The following is a 21,296-nucleotide window of genomic DNA, read 5'->3' as shown; positions in this document are numbered from 1 at the left end:
GAACCTGGGAGGCGGAGGTTGCAGTGAACCAAGATCATGCCACTGCACTCCAGCCTGGGTGACAAGAGTGACTCCATCTCAAAAATAATAATAATAATAATAATAAAATAAAATTGATGCTTATGAATGGTCACTTTTTCTCCCATACTTTTTCTCTGGTTCTCAGGCTTACCAATCTTGCTCTGCTTTGAGTCACTGGGTTCAACTCTTTGTTAAACCTGGATGTTTCTTTCCCTAAATCTTTACTTAACTTCTCAGTTGCATCACATAAAGTTGAGCTCCCGCCCGGCATCCCTGGTTCATCCCCTTTCTTGTTTCTCTTGGCTTCTACAATACCTCCTTTCCCTCCCACTTTTTTCTGGTTCCATATCTTCTTGGAATTCTATTTATTAGAATGTCCCAGGGCTCTGAACTGAGCTTTGTTTTCTTCTTTGTCAATCATTTTACTGTATATACCAACCATTCCATAATTTCTACTTCTGGGCCCAAGCCATAGATATTGCTATTTAATATAGCCCAAATACAGCCTCTCTCATTTTTTTTCCAATTCAGAAATGGTACTAACAATCCAGTTGCTTAAATCAATAGTGCTAGAGTTAAACTTTATTCTTTTTTGCCCCCTCATTCCTCACATCCAAAAGCCCTCAGCCATGCTCCAAAGCAGGTCTTAAAGCTATTCATTTTAAGGCGGTATAGCATATTCGTTAAGAGTACAGTTTACGGAACTGGACAGCCTACCTACATTTGAAACCTGACTCAATAATTTATTAACTGTGTGGTGTTGGACAAGTATTTAATGTCTCATAGGCCTCAGTTCCATCACCTGTAAAATGGGAATAATAATGATCGTCATATAGGCAAGGCATGTAAATCAGTGACTGATAGATAGAAAGCATTATGTAAATGCTAATTAAGACATTTGCTCAGAAAGGCCTTTTCTAACCCCTTGATAAATAATTATATATATATATGTATATTATATATAAAATGTGTGTGTGTGTGTATATATATAATCTTTAGTTATTTTAGTCTGAGTTTTCCAGAGAAAGAGAACCAATAGGTTATATATGTATGTATTTTAAGGAATTGGTTCATACAGTTGTGGGACTATAGGACCCACCATCTATAGGACAGTCTGACAGGCTGGAAACTCAAGTAGGAGTTATGCTGAAGTCTTGAATTTCTTCTTTTCCAGCAAACCTCGGTTTTTGCTTGTAAGGCCTTCTACCTGGTTCAATGAGGCCCACTCACATTATCAAGGCGAATCTTCTTTACTTAAATGTTAACTATATCTACAAAATGTCTAGAAAGCAACAACTTAGCTTAGTGTTTGATTATATTACTGGGTACTAATGCCTGACCAACTTCACAGAGTAAACTAACCTTCACAATAGGTAATAATTGATAAGTAATGCTATGCTAATTTGAAATAATTGTACTTATATAAAAGTGCATTTATTGTTTCTAAATTTCTGTGACACAATGCAGTGTTCATGACCCTTCTTTTAGAAATAGTTGCCTCTTGGTGCCAGATTTCTCCTGGAAAACCCTTGTCCTACCAAATGGAGGCTGTGGGGTGTAGATACCAAGCAGGGTGTTATGTGTGCCCTCTTGGGTACAATGGAGACTCAGGTTTGCCAAAAGCCAAATATATGGCATGGTGCAAGTCAGCCTTTATGTGTCACAATTTGTATTTGTCAAATATTAATGCCAGTCTCATCTAATCTATAAAATTCTAAGAATTAGATAAATGCCAGAATGAATTTGGGAAAACAAGAAACATTTTTTAAATTGAATATGTGAAAATTAAATTGCTTTTAAAGACATGATTTTTCCTTTATGAAATGACGATAAGCTGAAATGCTGTATATTTTAGGTAAATAGATAATTTTTCCATTTTTGGCCATGTCTGTGTTTTAGGTTCACATTTTTTGCCATTTCAGTGCATGTGACCATAAGGATTTAATGAGCTGTTGGCACGATTTATTTGAAGTTTTACTTTAAAAAAACAGTTTTAACAACCCAAGGGTAGTTTAAGTTTTGTGGTGCTATTAAGCCAATCTGGCCTTCTATTTTGAATTTCTAAAAATAACTAATGCTATGTAAGTCAATGCATATTATTGAAATATTTTTAGTGTTTCTGCCATTTCTCTTTGTACTTGTGCTCTCGTGAATGGAGTGAAATTTGAGCTCAAGTACGTTTGTCTTTTTAAAGCATAAAAGTATTTAATAACATTGGCTTTTGAAAAGCCCTTAAAATGTGCACGTATTTGTATGGGCTGCATAAAGGAAGAAGCAGTTTGTTGCTTCTTATAATAATTATATTATAGTTCCCCGATGCAGATTCATATGGGAGTATTTAAGGGATGAAAGGTCAAAAGGATTAAATATTTACATTCATTAGAATATGATCTTTTGGTGTAGGCAGAAAGGAAAGAGACTAATTGGTTTACTTCTAATTGTGAGCCTTATGAACTTACTGCTTTGGTAATACCTTAAATGTCATGATTAAAAATATTGATCTGTTTCTCTATGGGCTTCCACTGAAATGGTAGCAGTCATCTGCAATATTACCTAATACATTTAAAATATGGTCTTTAACTATAAGTGTGACTATTATAACTAATACATCTCTTTTTTATGCCAAGAGCTCTGAATAACAAGCACTTGCTCTTCTTGGTATAGTGATCTGAGAGCCCCATTGTATTCTGTTTGTTTTCCTTAAGAAAAGCAAGGCAGAAGGGCTTCGTCGTTAATTAGGCTGTGTTTCTCTGAGCAAGCCTATTTAATCTTTGGTCTTAATTTCTCAGCTAGGAAACAAAATCTTCAAATTTGATGTTCTCTAATATTTCTTGGAACCATATATTTTTGTCTTGTATTTTAAAAAGAAGAGGAAGAATGGAGACTGAATCCACTGCCCAATGTTGGATTTCGATTAGTCAGCCCAGGCATGGTTTGCCCCAGAGGAGCTTCCAGTCTCAATTGACAGCAAGTCAAGAGTCAGGAAAGACACGGAAAACAAGGCAAGATACGAGCATTTCAAGAGAAATCCCCCTGGAGAGGTGCTTCAAGAAAATCCTCCCGGTTTTTACAAAAGACCCTCCTGGTTCTTTCATTTCAGCCTTGGGAAACAGATCATGACATTGCGTAAAAGGTGTAATCCTAGAACAACGAGTAGATTTTATGATTTTTTATTAGTTTGTTTTCAATTCTGGGTCAGAATCCCTTTGCATAGAGTGTCCTAGAGATTAAAGAGCAAAGATAAAATAAGTAATAGAAAAAAAATTGAAGATAATTTATCTACTTCTTCTGGTATTCAGGCAAGACCTGGTCAAAAATCAGCATCTTTCAATTCATGTTTATATTTCATTTATGTTCTGTCTTGAAAATGAATATAATTGATTAAAAAATCAAGAATCTTTGTATTCTGCTCTTTCATGTTCATCTTTCAAGAAGAATATACATTCTAAAATGTGCAATAGTATGAGCTTAATGATAATGACTTTAAATTTAGTTCTGTAAAGTTCTCATGAGGTTTAGTTTTTCGTATCTCATGCATTTACACAATTTTATGGTGGCGATTTTGATTTCGAATGAGTATCTCCTATTCTAGGAGTGTCAGAAGCTTTTAGCTGTACTGTCGGGCTCTGTAACAAACTGTTTTTCAGAATTAGCTATTAGTTAACTAGAACTTTAACCCAAGTGCTCTTATCCCCTTAATCTGGGGTCTTATTCTGGTTTTATATCTTTCAGATACTTAGAAACTATTCTTTTATTTGACAGTTTTGTGATTGACAATGGGAGTAATAATTTGGCCCTCCCCTTTTATCTTTCCTTGTTAATGAAGTCTATATCGCTAATATTTTTATCTTTTTTAAATCTTCAATTTGCATTTCTATATGGTAAAATGAAGTTATAAACTAAACCAGTTATTCCAGATGCAGACCAAGATCAATGTTACTATGTATCTCCTTGTTTTGTTGAATAATTCAGCTTTATATTCATCTTGCACAGACCCTGATATTTTTCTTTCATGCAGCAGCAATTGGTTTGAATTTATTGCACACTTTGATCCACAGCTTCTTTCTGTGTAGCTTTTTCTCCATTTTCTTCTCCATCCAGAAAATAACTGTTTTGGTGCTTATGATTTGTATGTTTTTTTCACCTTGACAATCGGTATTGTCTGTTTATGTCCTATTTTTCTCTTTTATTTCAAAGGGCATTGCAAGGTAGAAGGTAGAGTATTATTATAAGTACTAAACTACTTATTATTTCTTATAGTTTTTCCACATCTCTGCAATAGCAGCATCATTTTTCCATCTCTATGGTAGTCATCATCAAACAATATGATCTGGTAATATCATCCATCTGCTTTGTAATAAAGCCACAGTCACAGAGTTATATAATTTTTGACCTGAAAAGGAACTTGACGGTTGCATTATTTGTTGATATTCTAAAGATGAGGAACGTAACTCCTAGAAGTTTCCCCTTGGATTCCACAGCTCATTACAGGAATAAGAGGACTAGGACATAGATTTTCAGGTATGATAGTCTTTCTTCTGTGCTGTTTAATACGAAGTTATCAAATGGATATAAGTTGTATTTAAAAGCTTTTGTTGGCCGTGTAGTATTTGGACTGCATTAGGCTTAGAGTTAAGGCAACAGCCCACTCCATCCACTCCCCTCCCTGCATGAAGAACAGGAGAAGCAAAATTGGTCAAGGACAAAGTCCCTCCAGATACACAGCTACACAGTTAAGTGATGATCACAGTGGGTCCACATAGGAGGGAAAACAGACCCTGTAACTTGTATCACCAGTTCCTACTCCTCAGTGGGGAAAGAGACACTCAGTGTTAAAAATTGGAGCAGAATTAACTGAACAACATACAGTAAATTTGGCTAGCAATATTTATGAATCACCTTGTATTTAATAAGGAAGTTTTCATATTAAAGAATATTATCTTCCAAATGTAAAGATAACTCAATAATTTGATTTTACTTATTTGAGCTGCGTATTTCCTGTTATGCCAATTATACAAAACTATAGGCAACCTATCACTAATGAACTATTATTCAACGAATAAAAATATATTTTGTTTTTACATTAGCAATAAGTATGTGGAAAGAATTACAATATATGCATATACATGGGTTGAAGTCTAGTAATGTTGAAAACTATAGGCCAAAAAATACTGTTGAGAAATTGTGCATCACTAACATTATTCATACAACCCACAGTACACTAGTTTGATAATAAAGCAGCTAAAGAAATTTTGATTTAGAATTAAATTGCATAATAGAAGGTATCAATACTTTTGATGTGTGGTAGCAAGCTCTGCTCTCCAAATGATTTCATTTTCCTCCTGACATAAAAGTAAGTTATATTTACCACCTTCCCCTGCAGCTGGGTGAGGCCACGTGACCAGGTTTCCTCCAACAGATTGTTGATGGATGTGATGTAAGCCATTTCCAATCCTGGCCCCTAAAACACCCAAGCCATCCTCTGCCTTCTTTCTTCCCTATTAAATGATGAAGAGAATCCTGTGCAATACTCAGGCCCTAGAATGGAGCTGTTGGATGAATGGAGTCAGTGCCCTTACCAGGTCTCCTCATCCCCATATTTATCTCTCATTAGATTGTGGCAAGAGAGAGAAATAAACTTTTACTGTATTAAATTACTGAGGTTTTAGGTAGTTTGTTATAGCACTTTAGCCCTGATAACTATTAAAACGAAAGTTTATAACATTACATCCTTAAGAATCAAAAACAATTCATCTGTAAGAAACAAAGACAGGATTTGCGTTCCTTGATAAGTTTGAGGGCTCATCAGGAAAAGCCTTGTTGGTTCTCCAAAAGCCACAGAACAGCCTTTGAGATAAGAGTGGTCCAGTAAAAAGGAAAAATAAGTGAGTGGCTTAGACAGCTGTTTCCTAGACTTGAAAAATAGGATCTTAAAATTGCCTTTTTTTTAAAGACTTCATTTTGCTTTAGATAGACTAAAACTAGAATGTGGGCCCAGGGAGTAAGGGCATGAGCTGACCACTCTGTCTGTCTTAGGTAAAGAGACAACAGAAGGGTTTACAAAGGATTCACTAAGTGAGGAAAAGATGTGGACCAAAACCTGAGCTGACAACCGGGTAGGATTGCTTGGAATTCAGTGTGCATATGTGTTAGAAATAGTGAGAGTAATTAGAGGTTATGGTAGGGTTCAGGGGGAAAAAATGGAACTTAAGGGTCAGAGCTACAACAAGATATCTAGGCAATGGGAGAAGGGCATCATCCTTCAACAAGAAGATTTAATAAGTTTCTGGTTTGTTTTCAAAACATATTTGTGCACAATGTGGTTAAGATGAAATGAGGTAATATATGTGAAAGTATTTTTTCCAATGCTTATCTCAGTAAACATTTGTTGACCGTGGTTGAAATGATTTTATTTTCTTTAAATAATGACAGAAGAACAAAAAAGAGTATTTCCTCTATTGTTACATTTCTAGAGACACAAGTCACTAGTACTTTCTTTTTTTCTAAAGCTAGCTATCTAAATTATCTGCATTCCCTGACTTCACATATTCCTTTCACTTACAAATATTCCAAGTAGTTTCAAACGTTCCTTTACTGAAGTGGTTTTCAAACTTCTGTATGCATTAAAATCGCCTGGGGAGCTTGTTAAAGTATAAATTCTGTATGCACATTGAATAAGATGCTTGTGTTTAATGGGAGGTGGGCAGGTTAAAGTTGCTACTGGACTCCTAGACTGCCCTTCCAGAAAGATCTATCCCCACATCCCAGCATGCCCAAGCACTTCAGAACACACACCCATCTTCCCTGCATTGAAGTTTGGCTTTAGCTGAGAATCACATTTTCTCCCCCACGGGAATATGCCAAAATTCTACTTAATCCTCAAAGATAAAGTTAAAGGCTACCTCCAGAAAGGCTTGTGAATTTTTAAAATGAGATGTGATCTTTCTCTTTTTATGCAGCCTCAACACTGTGACTAATAATGTATATTCTGTCCTGTTTGGTGTTACGTTACTTGCATACTCCCTCACCTTTGCCCTTCTCCCATTGCCTAGATTATAATTACTCTGAGTATGTTCTTATTTGTGCACATTGTCAATGCTCAGTATACACATTGCATTTAGTGGGAACTTATTTTTTAAAGCGAATTCATTCTTGGGAGCAAATCCAGCTTTCTTGTTTTGATTGGTTCATGGTTTAGTCTTTCTACTTAGGATAAGAGTAGTTTACACACCGCAGTCAGTGTTATAATATTCTGTGTTTCTTTGTGTACTTATTGTTACCAGTAAGTTTTGTACCTTCAGGTGATTATTTATTGCTCATCAAGGTCCTTTTCTTTCTTATTGAAGTGCTTCCCTTAACATGTCTTGTAGGACAGGTCTGGTGTTAATGCGGTCCGTGAGCTTTTGTCCGTCTGGAAAATTCTTTATTTCTCCTTTGTGCTTGAAGGATGTTTTCACCAGATATACTATTCTGAGGTAAAAGTTTTTTTCCTTCAGCACTTTAAACATGCCATGCCAGTCTCTCCTGGCTTGTAAGGTTTCCACTGAAAAGTCTGCTGCCAGATGTATTGGAGCTCCAGTGCATGTTATTTGTGTCTTTTATTTTTCTGCTTTTAGTATCCTTTCTTTATCCTTGGTCTTTGAAAGATTTGATTGTTAAATGCGTTGAGGTAGTTTTCTTTGGGTTAAATCTGCTTGGTATTCTGTAACCTTCCTGTACTTGCATATTATCTTTCTCTAGGCTTGAGAAGTTCTCTGTTATTATCCCTTTGAATAAACTTTCTACCTCTATCCCTTTCTCTACCTCCTCTTTAAGGCCATTAATTCTTGGATTTGCCCTTTTGAGGCTATTTTCTAGATCTATAGGTATGTTTCATTGATTTTCATTCTTTTTTCTTTTGTCTTCTCTGTGTATTTTCTTTTTTCTTTTTTTTTTAACACAGAGTCTTGCTTTGTCACCCAGGCTGGAGTGCAGTGCCATGATCTCGGCTCACCGCAACCTCCACCTCCTGGGTTCAAGCGATTCTCCTGCCTCAGCCTCCCAAGTAGCTGGGATTATAGACACGTGCCAACATGCCCAGCTGTTTTTTGTATTTTTAGTAGAGATAGGGTTTCACCATGTTGGCCAGGCTGATCTTGAACTCCTGACCTCGTGATCCGCCTGCCCTGGCCTCCCAAAGTGCTGGGATTACAGGTGTGAGCCACCGTGCCTGGCCCTGACTGTGTATTTTCAAATAGCCTGTTTTCGAGCTCACTAATTCTTTCTTCTGCTTGATCAATTCTGCAATTAAAAGACTCTAATGCATTCTTCAGTATGCCAATTGCATTTTTCGGCTCCCTAATTACTTCTTGATTCTTTTTAATTATTTCAATCTCCGTTAAATGTATCTGATAGAATTTTGAATGTCTTCTCTGTGTTGTCTTGAATTTCTTTGCATTTCCTCAACACAGCTATTTTGAATTATCTGTCTGAAAGGTCACATGTCTCTGTTTCTCCAGGATTGGTCCCTGGTGCCTTATTTAATTCACTTGGTGAGGTCATGTTTTTCTGGCTGGTATTGATGCTGGTAGATATTCTTAGGTGTCTAGACGTTGAAGAGTTAGTTATTTATTTTAATGATCACTGTCTGGGCTTATTTGTACCCATCCTTCTTGGGAAGGCTTTCCAGATATTTGAAAAAACTTGGTTGTAGTGATCTAAGCTGTATCTGCTTTAGGGGGTACCCCAAGTCCAGTAATGCTGTGATTCTCACAGACATGTAGAGGCACTGCCTCGATGATCTCAGACAAGATCCAGACGAATTTTCTGTATTATTAGGCAGAGACTCTTGTTCTCCTCCCTTCAAGGCAGCAAGTTTCCTTATGGCCTAGTGTGTGTCTAGAAACATCTTTGGGGACCTAGGGCCTGGAACGGGCACCTCATGACTCTGATTGGTGCCCTATCCTGCTGTGGCTGAGATGGTATCCAAGATGCAAGGCAAAGTCTTCCCCACTCTTTCTTCTCCTCTCCTCAAGCAGAAGGAAGGGGTCTCTCTTGGAGCTGTGAGCTGTGCAGCCTGGGGTTAGAGGAAGGGTGATGCCAGCACTCCCTTAGTCACCCCAGCTGGTATCTCAGTATGTCACATGCCCCTTCAGTCCACTGTCTGTGACCCAGTTGAGCACTAGGACTCGGTTTATTTAGAGACCCAGAGCACTTTTGGCATTCGGTGATGAGGTTTGTGGGAACTCAAGTTCAGAACTCTGAGATCTGTGGTTCCCCCTGGCTAGGGCTGGTCTACATGCTCCCTCTCTGGGTGGGTATCAGCCGAGTTTGGTCTGATTTTCCTTTCTTCTCTAACAGGACAGCACTGAGTTCATTTCCTCAGGATTGCTGAGCTGTCCCTTTCCCAGTGCCAGAGGTGCTCTTTGCATGGGGTCGGGGAGGGGTGGCTTCAGTGATCCAGGACTTTTCTGTGCCTGAAGAGAAAAGTCTCATAGTACCTGGTTTTAACACTGTATCATTGAAGGAGGCACTGTCTTTTTAGTGCCTCTTTCAGCGATACCGTGTTAAAACCAGGTACTATGAGGTCTCAGGTGATTTTTGGTTCCTTTGAAGGTGTTTTCTCTTTATAGTTAGTTGTTAAATTGGTATCCGTGGCAGGGGTGATCGGTGGAGCTTTCTATTCCACCATCTTGCTCTGCCTCCTCCCCAGCTTTCTTGTCTTGAGACGAGACACCGTAAATATTTAATAACTACTTTCTGAATCAATTAGTCCACAATAGCATCGCATGCTATTGTCAATCATAAAAGGAGGTAAAATTAAAATTGTCAATAATAAAAGAAGGGTTTTTTCCCTTCATTTTGGGGATTAATGTTTAGGAGACAATATTCATTAGTACTGTTTCTAGGGGATTTATTAAATATGAAGCTTCATACACACAAAGGCTTCATCTCCCTCCCCAACACATGCCAACTCTCTCATACCGTGTAGCCAGTAAGAGTCCAGCTCAACCTTTTGTGAAAAGCAGGTTGTGTGACTGTTTTGTTTTGCTTATGTTTTTTGAGATGGAGTCTCACTCTGTCGCCCAGGCTGGAGTGCAGTGGCGCCATCTCGGCTCACTGCAAGCTCCACCTCCCAGATTCACGCCATTCTTCTGCCTCAGCCTCCTGAGTAGCTGGGACTACAGGTGCCCGCCACCACGCCTGGCTAATTTTTTTTTATTTTTAGTAGAGAAGGGGTTTCACCATGTTAGCCAGGATGGTCTCGATCTCCTGACCTCGTGATCCGCCCGGCTCGGCCTCCCAAAGTGCTGGGATTACAGGCGTGAGCCACTGCACTCGGCCTGTGTGGCTGTTCTTAAAGTTTCTTTCTTAGAATTCTTTTTTTCCCCTTAAAAAATGTCCAAAAATGTTGACTTCTGAATGCCATCTTGATTGGACATTGTGGTCTTGTGTTGCTGTGTTAGCAGGTTGAGGGCATATTTGATCTTGAAAAATGGAGGGTCACTTAATCAATGCATTTTCCTTGGGCCAGCTGACTCTGATGTTCAAGGAGACTGAAGTGTTAAAGCTGGATAACTCTGCAGGCCACTTCTGGTTTTGTTGAAGTGAAACCCTCCATAAAGTCAGTTGATATTTTCATCTTGTTTTAACAACAGATTCTTCACGTAGATTACATCTCCAGAAACTTCTGGATTATATATACCTGTTAAAAATTCCTTTCATAATCCTTCCTAATTTAGCCCTTAGTAAAGATTAATCCCTAGCTCTGTCATTGTGCCTATCCAATAATTACAACTGGGCCTTGTTTTGAAGCTGTCCTTAAGCATTAGTTACATTTTGAACTACTGGCCTCATAGCAGAAGTCTCTTAAATTCTTTCTTAAAGGATGAGTTGAGGAAGCCTTTACAGAAAGAATTCAATTTGAAATATTCTTCTGGTTAGGAGTTCCCCAATGGAGGAAATACTGGAATGGAATCCTGATTATTATTACGTTTGTTATTGTATTTTTGTCATAGCCTTTACCCTGAAGTCATCATGTCCAATAGAACTTTCTGCAATAAAAATAGTTTATATCTGTGCTGTCTAGTGGGGTATCCATTCACCAAATGTGGCTACTGAGCACGTAAAATGTGACTAGTGTGACTGAGCAACCGAGTTTTAAAATTCATTTGATTTTACTTAATTTTAAATTGTTACCTTACTGGCAGCATGAATCTAGAACAGTGAATGGTTTTACCACTTCCCTCCAGGGGACATTTGACAATGTATGGAGGCATTTTTGGTTGTCACAAGTTGGGGAGTGCTTCTACCATCTAGGGGGTAGAAGTCAGGGATACTGCTAAACATCCTGCAATGCACAGGACAGCCATCACAGCAAAGAATTATCTAGCCTAAAAGGTCAATAATGCTGAGGTTGAGAAATGCTGGTTTTGAGTCTGAGATTTTTGAGACAAGGATTGCTTCCCTATCTCAGTGCCTAACATTGTGCTATGTGTATATTATTTAGTTCATGGTCTCTAAATTGCAGAAAATTAACTGAAACAGAGACCATTTAGTCAACACCAAAATCACTGGAAGTGCATCATTTTTTAAACAAAAATAAGGCAATACAAAACTTCGGAGACACATGCAATGAAAGTAATAATCTTTGTAAGCTCACTAAAGCAGTAAACTACAATAAGTAAAGGGTGACACTAAAGATGAACAGGCAGACCACAAAAATACTTTCTGCACACAGTAAGCTATGTTTGATGTGCACAAAATAGCTTCATGTTATTAAGGCAAATGTCAGTATTTAACATTTGCAAAATATGGGCAAACTATTTTAAAATCCAAATAGAGTACAAAGAAATGAAACATTACTCATTCAATTTCTGATTACCAAGAGAGATATATATGTTCTTTTCTAAACTCCATTAGTTAAAAGTTAAATAATATGTTTCTCATTTTATTGTTGAGACTGGAGCACCTTAGAGAACTTAAGTAACAAGTTCAAGTTATGACAGCCAGTTATTAGCAGCTTTTGGTTTCAAACTTAGTTCTATCTTCGAAGTAAGTGAAACCAATTCTTAACTTGTATAGCATCTAGCTTTCTATGTTTTAGATGAAGAAAGTATTGCAGAGAGTTTAAAAGAATTACCAGGTAACACAGTTAGTGGCAAATCAGGAATTAGAATGCAGATCAAGCTGGTTGGCCTCTAACCTCGTGAAATTTCTAATCACAGCCTATTTTTTGTTGTTGAAAGACAAGGCTGCTTTTGTTTTGCTTTGTTTTGATTTTCCAAATCAAACTACCTATTATGTGGTGAATCACAGTAGAGAAATTTGTGGTTTGTACTTATTTTAAAACTTGATATTTTATGTAAACTTAATCCTTGTAGATGGCATCAAAATGAGAACTAGAATATACTTAAAAATCAGAATTCATTAAGCTGATAGTCGAACCACAGAGCAGAAAAGTATCATGTCCTCTGAAAGTCATTGTCTTCTAGTTCAGCGGTCCCCAACCTTTTTGGCACCAGGGACCAGTTTTGTGGAAGATAGTTTTTCCTCAGGCTAGGGGTGAGGGGATGGTTTCAGTACGATTCAAGCACATTATATTTGTTGTGCACCTTATTTCTATTATTATTACATTGTAATATACAATGAAATAATTATACAACTCACCATAATGTAGAATCAGTGGGAGCCCTGAGCTTGTTTTCCTGCAACTGGATGGCCCCATCTGGGGGTGATGGGAGACAATGACAGATCATCAATTATTAAATTCTCATAAGGATCTGGCAACCTAAATCTCTTGCATGCACAGTTCACAAGAGGGTCCACTCTCCTATGAGAATCAAATGCCACCACTGATCTGACAGGAGGCGGAGCTCAGGCAGTAATGCCAGTGATGAGGAGTGGCTGTAAATACAGATGAAGCTTGGCTCACTTGCCTGCTGCTTACCTCCTGCTGTGACCAGTACCAGTCCATGGCCTGGGGGTTGGGCACCCTTGTTCTAGTTGATACAAAATTATCTTCCAAACTGAGAATTCTCATTGCGACTGTTTTGTACATTTTAAAGCTAATGCTATATAATAGTTTTATGGCTATGATCACAGCCTTATAAAAATCCCGTGTTAAAGATGTAACAATTTCATGTGTTTTGTGCTAAAATGAGTCTTTGGATAAGTTAACCCCCCCTCCTCCCCTCCCCTCCTCTCCTCTTCTTTTTTTTTCTTTTCTTTTGACGGTGCCAGAGAGGATAGAGAAGACTTGCTATAGAAGGGACTTTTGAAATTCATTTCTCTCTATTCCTCTTTCCTTTTGTCCATCCTCTCTCCTTCCCTTTCTTCCTTTCACTAATATTTATTAACTGCCTACAACATGACAGATGCTGAACTAAGACTTTGAGGTTCAAAGAAAAAAGGTAGGGACATTAATCAGTTTGATATTAAAAAAATTGTCTTCAACAGGTCCATCCACACTCCACTCCCCATCCCTGAAGACTCAATCTCTCAAGTGTCTGTGTTCCCGCAGCTTGTTGTTTGCTCACATAAAGTTAGTTAAGGCATATGGTAGGTCTCTTTAATAAAAAGATGCAAAAATACAGTACCTTAGAGAAGATGGCAAGATAGTGGTTTAATTCCATCTCAGATAACAGTTCAGAAGTGGATGCATGGTCTGGTGAGCAGCAATCCCATCTTCAGCGTGAGGCTTCAGCATAAGGCCAGGGTGTTTTGTTGACTCTCTGCCTTGCCTATGAGCATCATGAGAACATGGAATATTTATTTTAAGAGACAGGTTCTCTTCTGTTGCCCGGGCTGGAGTGTGGTGACATGATCATACCTCACTGCAGCCAGGAACTACTGAGCTTAAGCAGTTCTCCTGCCCAGTCACCAGAGTAGCTAGGACCACAGGCCACCTTACCTGGCTATTTAAAAATAATGTGTAGAGACAGGGTCTCACTATGTTGTCCAGGCTGGTCTTGAACTCCTGGTCTCAAGTGATTTTCCCACCTTTGCCTCCCAAAGCATGTTTGTCCATTTTTACATACCTAATGATTAGCACCATATTAGATCATCAGTAATATTAAAATGAATTTTGAAAAATGTTTCAAAACTTTAATGTAGCATTTTCAGTTGTTCTATGAAACATAATGTTTTATTCTAGGAACTTTATCTCACTCTGGGATTAGATAGGTTTAGGGCTTGCTTGCTTGCTTAGGATTTTCTCTCCTATAGGCCTTCCATGTCCATTTACTTCCAGAATTGGAAGAATATTGTAAAAGGCATCTAGTCATGTGGAAACAGCCATGAAGACTAGAAAGGTTGGAGTGAACAGCCATAACCCATAAACTGGACATAAACTGGAAGTGTGAGTTAAGATGACTTTTTTAGGTACAAGTGGCAGGAACCCAATCTGAATTAAGCAAGAGAGGATGGTATTGTCAATCAAGAAAAATGACGAGATAAGTCTCAATCATTTTAGGAAGTTTATTTGCCAAAGTTAAGGATGCACTCCCATGACACTGCCTCAGGAGGTCCTGATGACATGTGCCCAAGGTGGTTAGGGCTCAGCTTAGTTTCAGACATTTTAGGGAGACCTGAGACATCAATCAATATATGTCTCCCGTTCAGAAATATGGGGACAGCTCGAAGCAGGGAGGGGGCTTCTAGGTCACCGGTAGGTGACAGAAAAATGGTTACATTCTTTTGAGTTTCTGATAAGCCTTTCCAAAGGTGGCAATCAGAATATGCATCTATCTCAGTAAGCAGAGGGGATGACTTTGAATAGAATGGGAAGCAGGTTTGCCCTGAGCAGTTTCCAGCATAAATTTTCCTTTTAGCTTAGTGATTTTGGGGGCTCAAGATGTTTTTCTTTCACAGTATCTTATGGAGAATGGGGGTCTTAAGGCACCCACTGAGAGGCCTCATGCAAAGGTGGAAACAAACATAGTGAGTCTTTCTGTCTTTCAACTCTTCCTTTCTGATATGTGCCAAACTGCTTTCATGCTGAAGATTATCTTTTGTTTTTTTCTGTCCACTAGATAGATCCAACACAATCTGAGTTTTAACCAGAGAGAGCCAGAGTTGATTCACTACTTTCTTTGGGTTAGTGTAAAATCTTGGCTGCTGTATTATTATAGAGACTCGAGTCCCCTTTTGGTAGATTGTTTTCAGAGATGGCTGCTACACCTTCCCCCATGATCTTTTGCAATGTGGCTTTGTGGCTTCTCTCATCAAGAAATCAAATATTCCCTCTCTCAGAATCTGTGAACCTGTCTTAACATTTGCCTTAACTAACAAACTGGTTGTGGCAGAAGTGACACTGAATGAGTTTTGCACCCGGGCCTCAAGAGACTTTTTAATGTTTGTTTCTGCCCTGTTGTAATGCTGACATGAGAGAAGAAGGCATGAAGACCCCAGATGAAATACTAAATAGAAAAAGAAGTGTGGCTCTCCCTGCTGATCTTAACCCCCTGCTGACAGCAGTGCTAATTGCTAAATGGGAATGTGGCCATTTGAACCTTCTAGCCTAGCTGACGCTGTAGTTGAAAGCCTCTGTATTAGAAAGTTCAGAGAATACCCGCCATGCCTCCAGTCATGGGAACTAATAAATGGTTATTGGTTTAAGACACTCACTTCTGGAGTGTGGTTTTGTTTGTTTGTTTTTATTGTTTTAATGCAGCAATATGTAACTGTTAGACTCTTCTAGACACTCTGGGCCAGGAGTGGAGTCACACAGGAAAAGGAGAGCTCCCTGGGTAATTGCATGTACATAGTACTGATTAAAGGCACCATAGTTAACAGAGCTCTAGGAAATGGCTCTGAGAAGAAGGCATGGTTATAAGCAAACAGGGCAGTAATACTGAACTACAAACTATGTATTTCATTTGTGAATATCCACAAAACAGGGTCATAAGATTATTTTTTGAAATGAGCCCCCAAAAGCAGTATTGAATTTGCACCATCTCTCTGGCCCAATATTAGGAAATTTCTATTTCTTATTCCCTCTTTCACTTTCACCCCACTTACCAGGAAAGGAATAGATTCCTAAGCCTTAGTGGCATAGAGAAACCTTTCTTCTGACCTTCAGCATTTGTAACTTTAGAGGATGAATTGTTCCTATATTGCAGATTGCGTCAGTAACATTAGGGGTCATTTTTATCACCAATGAATATTTTAAAGCCATCCCTTTATGATTGGACTATATGGTTAATACTGCTGAGCTTATCTAGTTGGAACATTGCTTGGGAAGGGGGCGATATTCATAAGAAAGACTAAACAATAACAGCAGCTGCTGATAAATGGACAGTGTTGGGTTTCTCTCATTTGGTATGGTTGACAAGGCATGAATGACAGTTGGAAAACAGTTCTGGAAGAAGCAACAAAAGCCCTGGATCTTTTAATATTCTATTTTAAAAATTCTGCAGTTTTGTGGCATTTTGGTTGTAGAGGATACAGACAGAAATGGACAGCTGTATGTCTACTTAAATTTTTAATTTTCTCTCTATTTTTAACTTTTCCCTTTAGCAATGCTACCGTTATATAATGATCTATTTAGTACATTTTGGCATCATTGATATTAGCATTTCTCAAGAGGCTACAACTAAGAGTAGAAAAATACAAAGGATCAAAGCATATTGGAACTTAAATAAGTTAAAGCATTTTGTTTAAATGTATTTTAAGTTCAGGGGTACATGTGCAGGAGGTGCAGGTTTATTACATAGGTAAACATGTGCCGTGGTGGTTTCTTGCACCTATCAACCAATCACCAAGGTATTAAGCCCAGCATGCATTAATTATTAGTTACAGCATTAAAAACAAAAACAAAAACAAAAACAAAAAAGAAAAACTGAGGCCCAGTGAGATTCAACTCTGTGGTAGAGGGCATGTGGAATATGGGAACATTAGGCCATTTTTTTATGTTTTCGAAACAAATAAATGCCATTTTCTGTGTTATCTTTATTCTTGAGTTTTTTGGTAGGTGTTGCATAGTAGATAGTTGACATTGCCACCACCTCCACCACCAGCTAAATAGCACTCTTCAGTGGTCATGAGAACTTTATTTCTTGTTGCATTTCTAAATTTACTATTGAAATCTCAAATTCTTCTTCCGACTCTTAATATTAGGAAGTACTTGAACTCTTAACTCACAGTATTCTCCATAGTTGGTAAGGGTATGAGTGAGAGGGAATTCATCTAACTTCATACCCTGACAGTTACTCATGATTTATACATAGGCAAGAGTCATCTGATTATACTCCTCCCTTATGAGCTGCAGATTTGGAAATTAGTGTCCAAAGCATTTATTCAAACAGACAGCAAAGATATTCTGGCACAGTTTAATGAAGACCAGTAAACTTTCATCTGCCTGAAATTTTAAAATGTGGAATCCTCAAATAATGAAACTTTGAACACGGCTTTTGTTTATGTTGTTTGTATATGCCTTAGATTGGTGTCTAATAAATTCCAACCAGTTAACTTTTGGAATTTTTTTTTAAATAAATAATGAACAGGATACAGAATTAGAAAGGTACTATGTGATTCTTCTTGGCATGATAGTGTCTGGGTACCACCAAAGCAATATCCATGGTAACAGATACAAAATCTCTTCATGATAACTAAGGGCTTTCTAAGCTTATATTCTTTAAAAAGCTACACTGAAGGTTTAAGGTAAATCAATTGCATATGAGTCGGGAAGAAAAACCACTGTATAAATCAAAAGCAATCACTTAGACAATTAGGAGATGGCAGAGACCATGAACTCCTCAACTGGGATAGAATTGCCAAATATATCCGCACATTCAAGCATTTAAATCCACTTATCATAAAGTAATTCTAAACTTCAAACTTATCGTTCACTGGCTTGTTAATCATATTTCAAAAACAATGAAACAATGGCATCATATTTTTGTAATGATATTATATATTCTTTAATTCAGGACAGATGGCTGTTCTTATATTCCACAGAAAATACATTTCCTAATTATGGAGCCTAGGAGATAAAAGTATTAGCTTAATCTCTAACCCTTTTAGTTATTTGAGCCAAACCCACATGGAGTTTGCTAAAGAGCTCTGTCACATTGGTACAATTTCTAATTGTTTCTTTCTGAGGAGCTGAGAGCATCTTCTGTGAGTAACCTACGGCATGTAAGTACACATAATGAAAATGCTCCCTTGGAATTAACTCACAAATTGATTTATGCAGGTTGGCCGACTCGTGTATGTGAGACCTGCTTGGGCTCCAGCTGCGGTTAAACATGTCTGTGGGACCAGTAGCCCGACTTTCCAATCAGAGCTTTGTTGCTGTGACTGCTGCTGTGGAGATTCAAGCCACACACAAACCAGCTGAAGAGAAGGAAATTTATCTTAAGCTTGAGTAGGGTTCATGGGAATCTAAAAATAGGAACTGCTTACTATACAGCTGGTCCTCATGGGGCCCCTACCTGGAAAATTTAAGTGAAAGCAATCTGTCAACAACTGGATGATTTCTCTACTATAAGAACAGCCAATATTTACTGAGCTCTTAGCCCATACCAAACACTTGTTATGTATGTGTGTGTGTGTGTGTCTGTGTGTGTACTGTGTGTATTCATTTGCATTCCTTACCACATTATGACTAAGGTACTCTCATCTTCCTTTATATATGGATGAGAAAACTGGTTCTTAGAGTAGCCGAGAGACTTACCAAGGCCACAGGTTGATAATTACTAGAACAGGAATTCAGATGCAGGTGGAGTGCTCCCAAGGCCCACTTACTTCACCACTGCAATGTTTTGTGTCCAGCAGAGAGCTTGCCCCATTCTCTTCTCTGTGCAGAGCACTTGATGTTTGAGCATAAGATATGGGATTAAAACCCATCTTACCAAAACAAAAGGATGGGAATCTGACCTGATTTTATTAAATCAATTCTAGGATGGCAGAATTATTTCTCCAATTAGAGGAAAAATATATTATGTCCTAATTTCTAACCTATACTATTTCTCCAAATGAGCTAGTGGCAAGATAACCAGGACAGGGTGAATAGATATTTGTAAAGAGGAAATGTCCAGGTAGCAAAGATCCACCAGTCATAGATTTATTTGCGTGGGGTTTTTTTTTGTGTGTGTGTGCTTGTTTTGCCAGAGACAAGAATAAAAGGAAATGATTTATGTGAAATTCACATAAAACAAATGGCATGTGATTGCATGATCTGTCTATATGAAATAGTTGTGCCTCATGCTTCCTAACAGGAAGGATGGAAAGAGGAAAATCCTTTTCAGCTGGGTGCGGTGGCTCATGCCTGTAATTCCAACACTTCGGGAGGCTGAGGCAGGTGGATCGCCTGAGCTCAGGAGTTTGAGACCACCCAGGGCAACATGGTGAAACCCCGTCTCTACTAAAAATACAAAAAAAAATTAACCGAGTATGGTGGCACATGCCTCCAGTCCCAGCTACTTGGGAGGCTGAGGCAGGAGAATGGCTTGAGCATGCCAGGTGAAGGTTTCGGTGAGCCGAGATCGCATCACTGCACTCCAGCTTGGGCTACAGAGTGAGACTCCGTCAAAAAAAAAAAAAAAAAAAAAGGCTTATTCGTGACTTTTGTGTTCCATTATATCATTAGGTACTTTTTCTGCATGGCTTCTAATTTTTCTCATTTAATGTGTTAGTATGGCAATTACATTCCTAAATATTCTATGTTGAACCATTCTTGAATTCATGGGAAAAAAAACCTACTTGGTCATGATGACTGTATATATGGGTATATGCAGTCATATATATACACATGCATAAAACATATACGTATATACATATATACATACATATATACACACATATATACACACGTAACATACGTACTTTTTAAACACTTTGATATATTTTACTTGTTGATATTTAAGATAATTGCATCCATGTTAATATATGGAATTAGATTACATTTTCCTTGCCTTTCTTTCTTTCTCTCTCTCCTCTCTCTTCTCACTGTGACATGTATCTCTTAGACAAGAAGTAGGCAAAGTTGTTTTTATATAAAGTAACAGAAACAATTTAAGGTTTTTATGCCAGTTTGAAAAATCAAAGTTATTAGATAGATATTTAAACCACAACCATTTAAAAAGGTAAAAATCATTCTTAGTTTGCAGGCACTATTAAAACAAGTGGCAGTCTGAGTGTGGCCCATGGGCCAAAGTTTGCTAATTCCTGTCCTAGGGTCCTAAGACATAGGGCCATTCCACTGGTTAGAAAATATTTATTTATTCCAGCTAAGGGAAGGCTCATTTGCCAAATTAGGCATTAATGATGGCAGATACCTCACTTTGTTGATGTGAAACATTTACAGCTGAAATTCTGTTGTTTTTTTTTTTTTTTCCATTTGTGTGTCTTGTAATTTGAAAGATCTTTTTAATGGGGAAAAAATAGTCTTGAGGTTGGAACTGCCTTTCAGGAAGAAAACTTCTGGGGTGATTTTGACAGCCAATGATAGATTGAAGCCTCCTGGAGTATCCAAGGGTGACTGGCCTCTTCAAGAGGTTTTGCAAGGGCTCATCCCCCTTCTCTGTTTCTGCCAGGCAGTGGGGGTGAGAGCAGGCCTGAAGAAAGACACCTGGATAATAGGTCAAGCATCCAGTGGGAGGGTGCGGATGGCCTGAGGTGAATCTACTGCCTGCCTAGAGCATATAAGTAGCAGATGGACTAATGGACACATGTCATTCTTTCTTTTCATCCTTGTCCTACCCTTATTAACTCTGACCTCTGTGCTTTTTACTTTTTTACTTTTTTCCCTATTGTTATTTTCAGATTTTGTGAAACATGGTCTCACTCCATACACTGAAATGTAAACAGACATTTTAGCAGCAGATAATTTTAATATGCTGGACTTTCCTAAAGTCTTTATACTACCCATGATGACCCTGGATGTATTATCCTAAGGAGGAAATGACCAGATGACAGTCACACAGAGAGGAGCCATTGCAGGATGAGCTTGAAAGTTCACTCTTACCTGATGATCATGTAAAATAAAAAGAACATTCTAAGCCCCCCAGCCATCTGAATGGACCCCTCCTCCTCCTGGTCCAGGGCATTCCAAAGTTAACCTGAAAAACTAGTTCAGGCCATGATGGGAGGTGGGAGCCAGACATGCCTCATTATACCCGTCTGTCTTTTGAAATTACTGCTACAACAGACCCTAAGTCTGATAAGAGACACTTACAATCTATTATCTCTGAAGCCTGCACCTGGCGGTTTCATCTGCATCATAAAACTTTGGTCTCCACAACCCCTTATGGTAACCCAGACAGTCCTTTCTATTGGTAATAACTCTTTCAACC

At 38.2% G+C, this 21,296-nt stretch overlaps 1 protein-coding gene and 1 long non-coding RNA gene across 9 annotated transcripts in view; one reads left to right on the top strand and one right to left on the bottom strand.

The window, feature by feature from the left end:
* CTNNA2 (catenin alpha 2) overlaps positions 1-21,296 on the top strand; it is a 1,472,650-nt gene that overhangs the window by 574,143 nt on the left and 877,211 nt on the right. The window lies entirely within an intron of this gene.
* The window catches only part of LOC104005050 (uncharacterized), a 62,456-nt gene that overhangs the window by 31,539 nt on the left and 9,621 nt on the right, over positions 1-21,296 (bottom strand). For all 4 annotated transcript variants that reach the window (XR_008546460.2, XR_008546459.2, XR_008546462.2 and 1 more), the window contains exons 2-3: positions 13,599-13,742; positions 12,670-12,727 (exon numbers count right to left, since the gene is read on the bottom strand). This is a non-coding gene — a long non-coding RNA (uncharacterized LOC104005050). The remainder of the gene's footprint in view (positions 1-12,669; positions 12,728-13,598; positions 13,743-21,296) is intronic.

This window comes from Pan troglodytes, chromosome 12 (assembly GCF_028858775.2).
Source record: "Pan troglodytes isolate AG18354 chromosome 12, NHGRI_mPanTro3-v2.0_pri, whole genome shotgun sequence".
NCBI classification, from domain to species: domain Eukaryota; kingdom Metazoa; phylum Chordata; class Mammalia; order Primates; family Hominidae; genus Pan; species Pan troglodytes.
The sequence above is the reverse complement of the archived record's forward strand: the minus strand, read 5'-3'. Positions and strand labels throughout refer to the sequence as shown.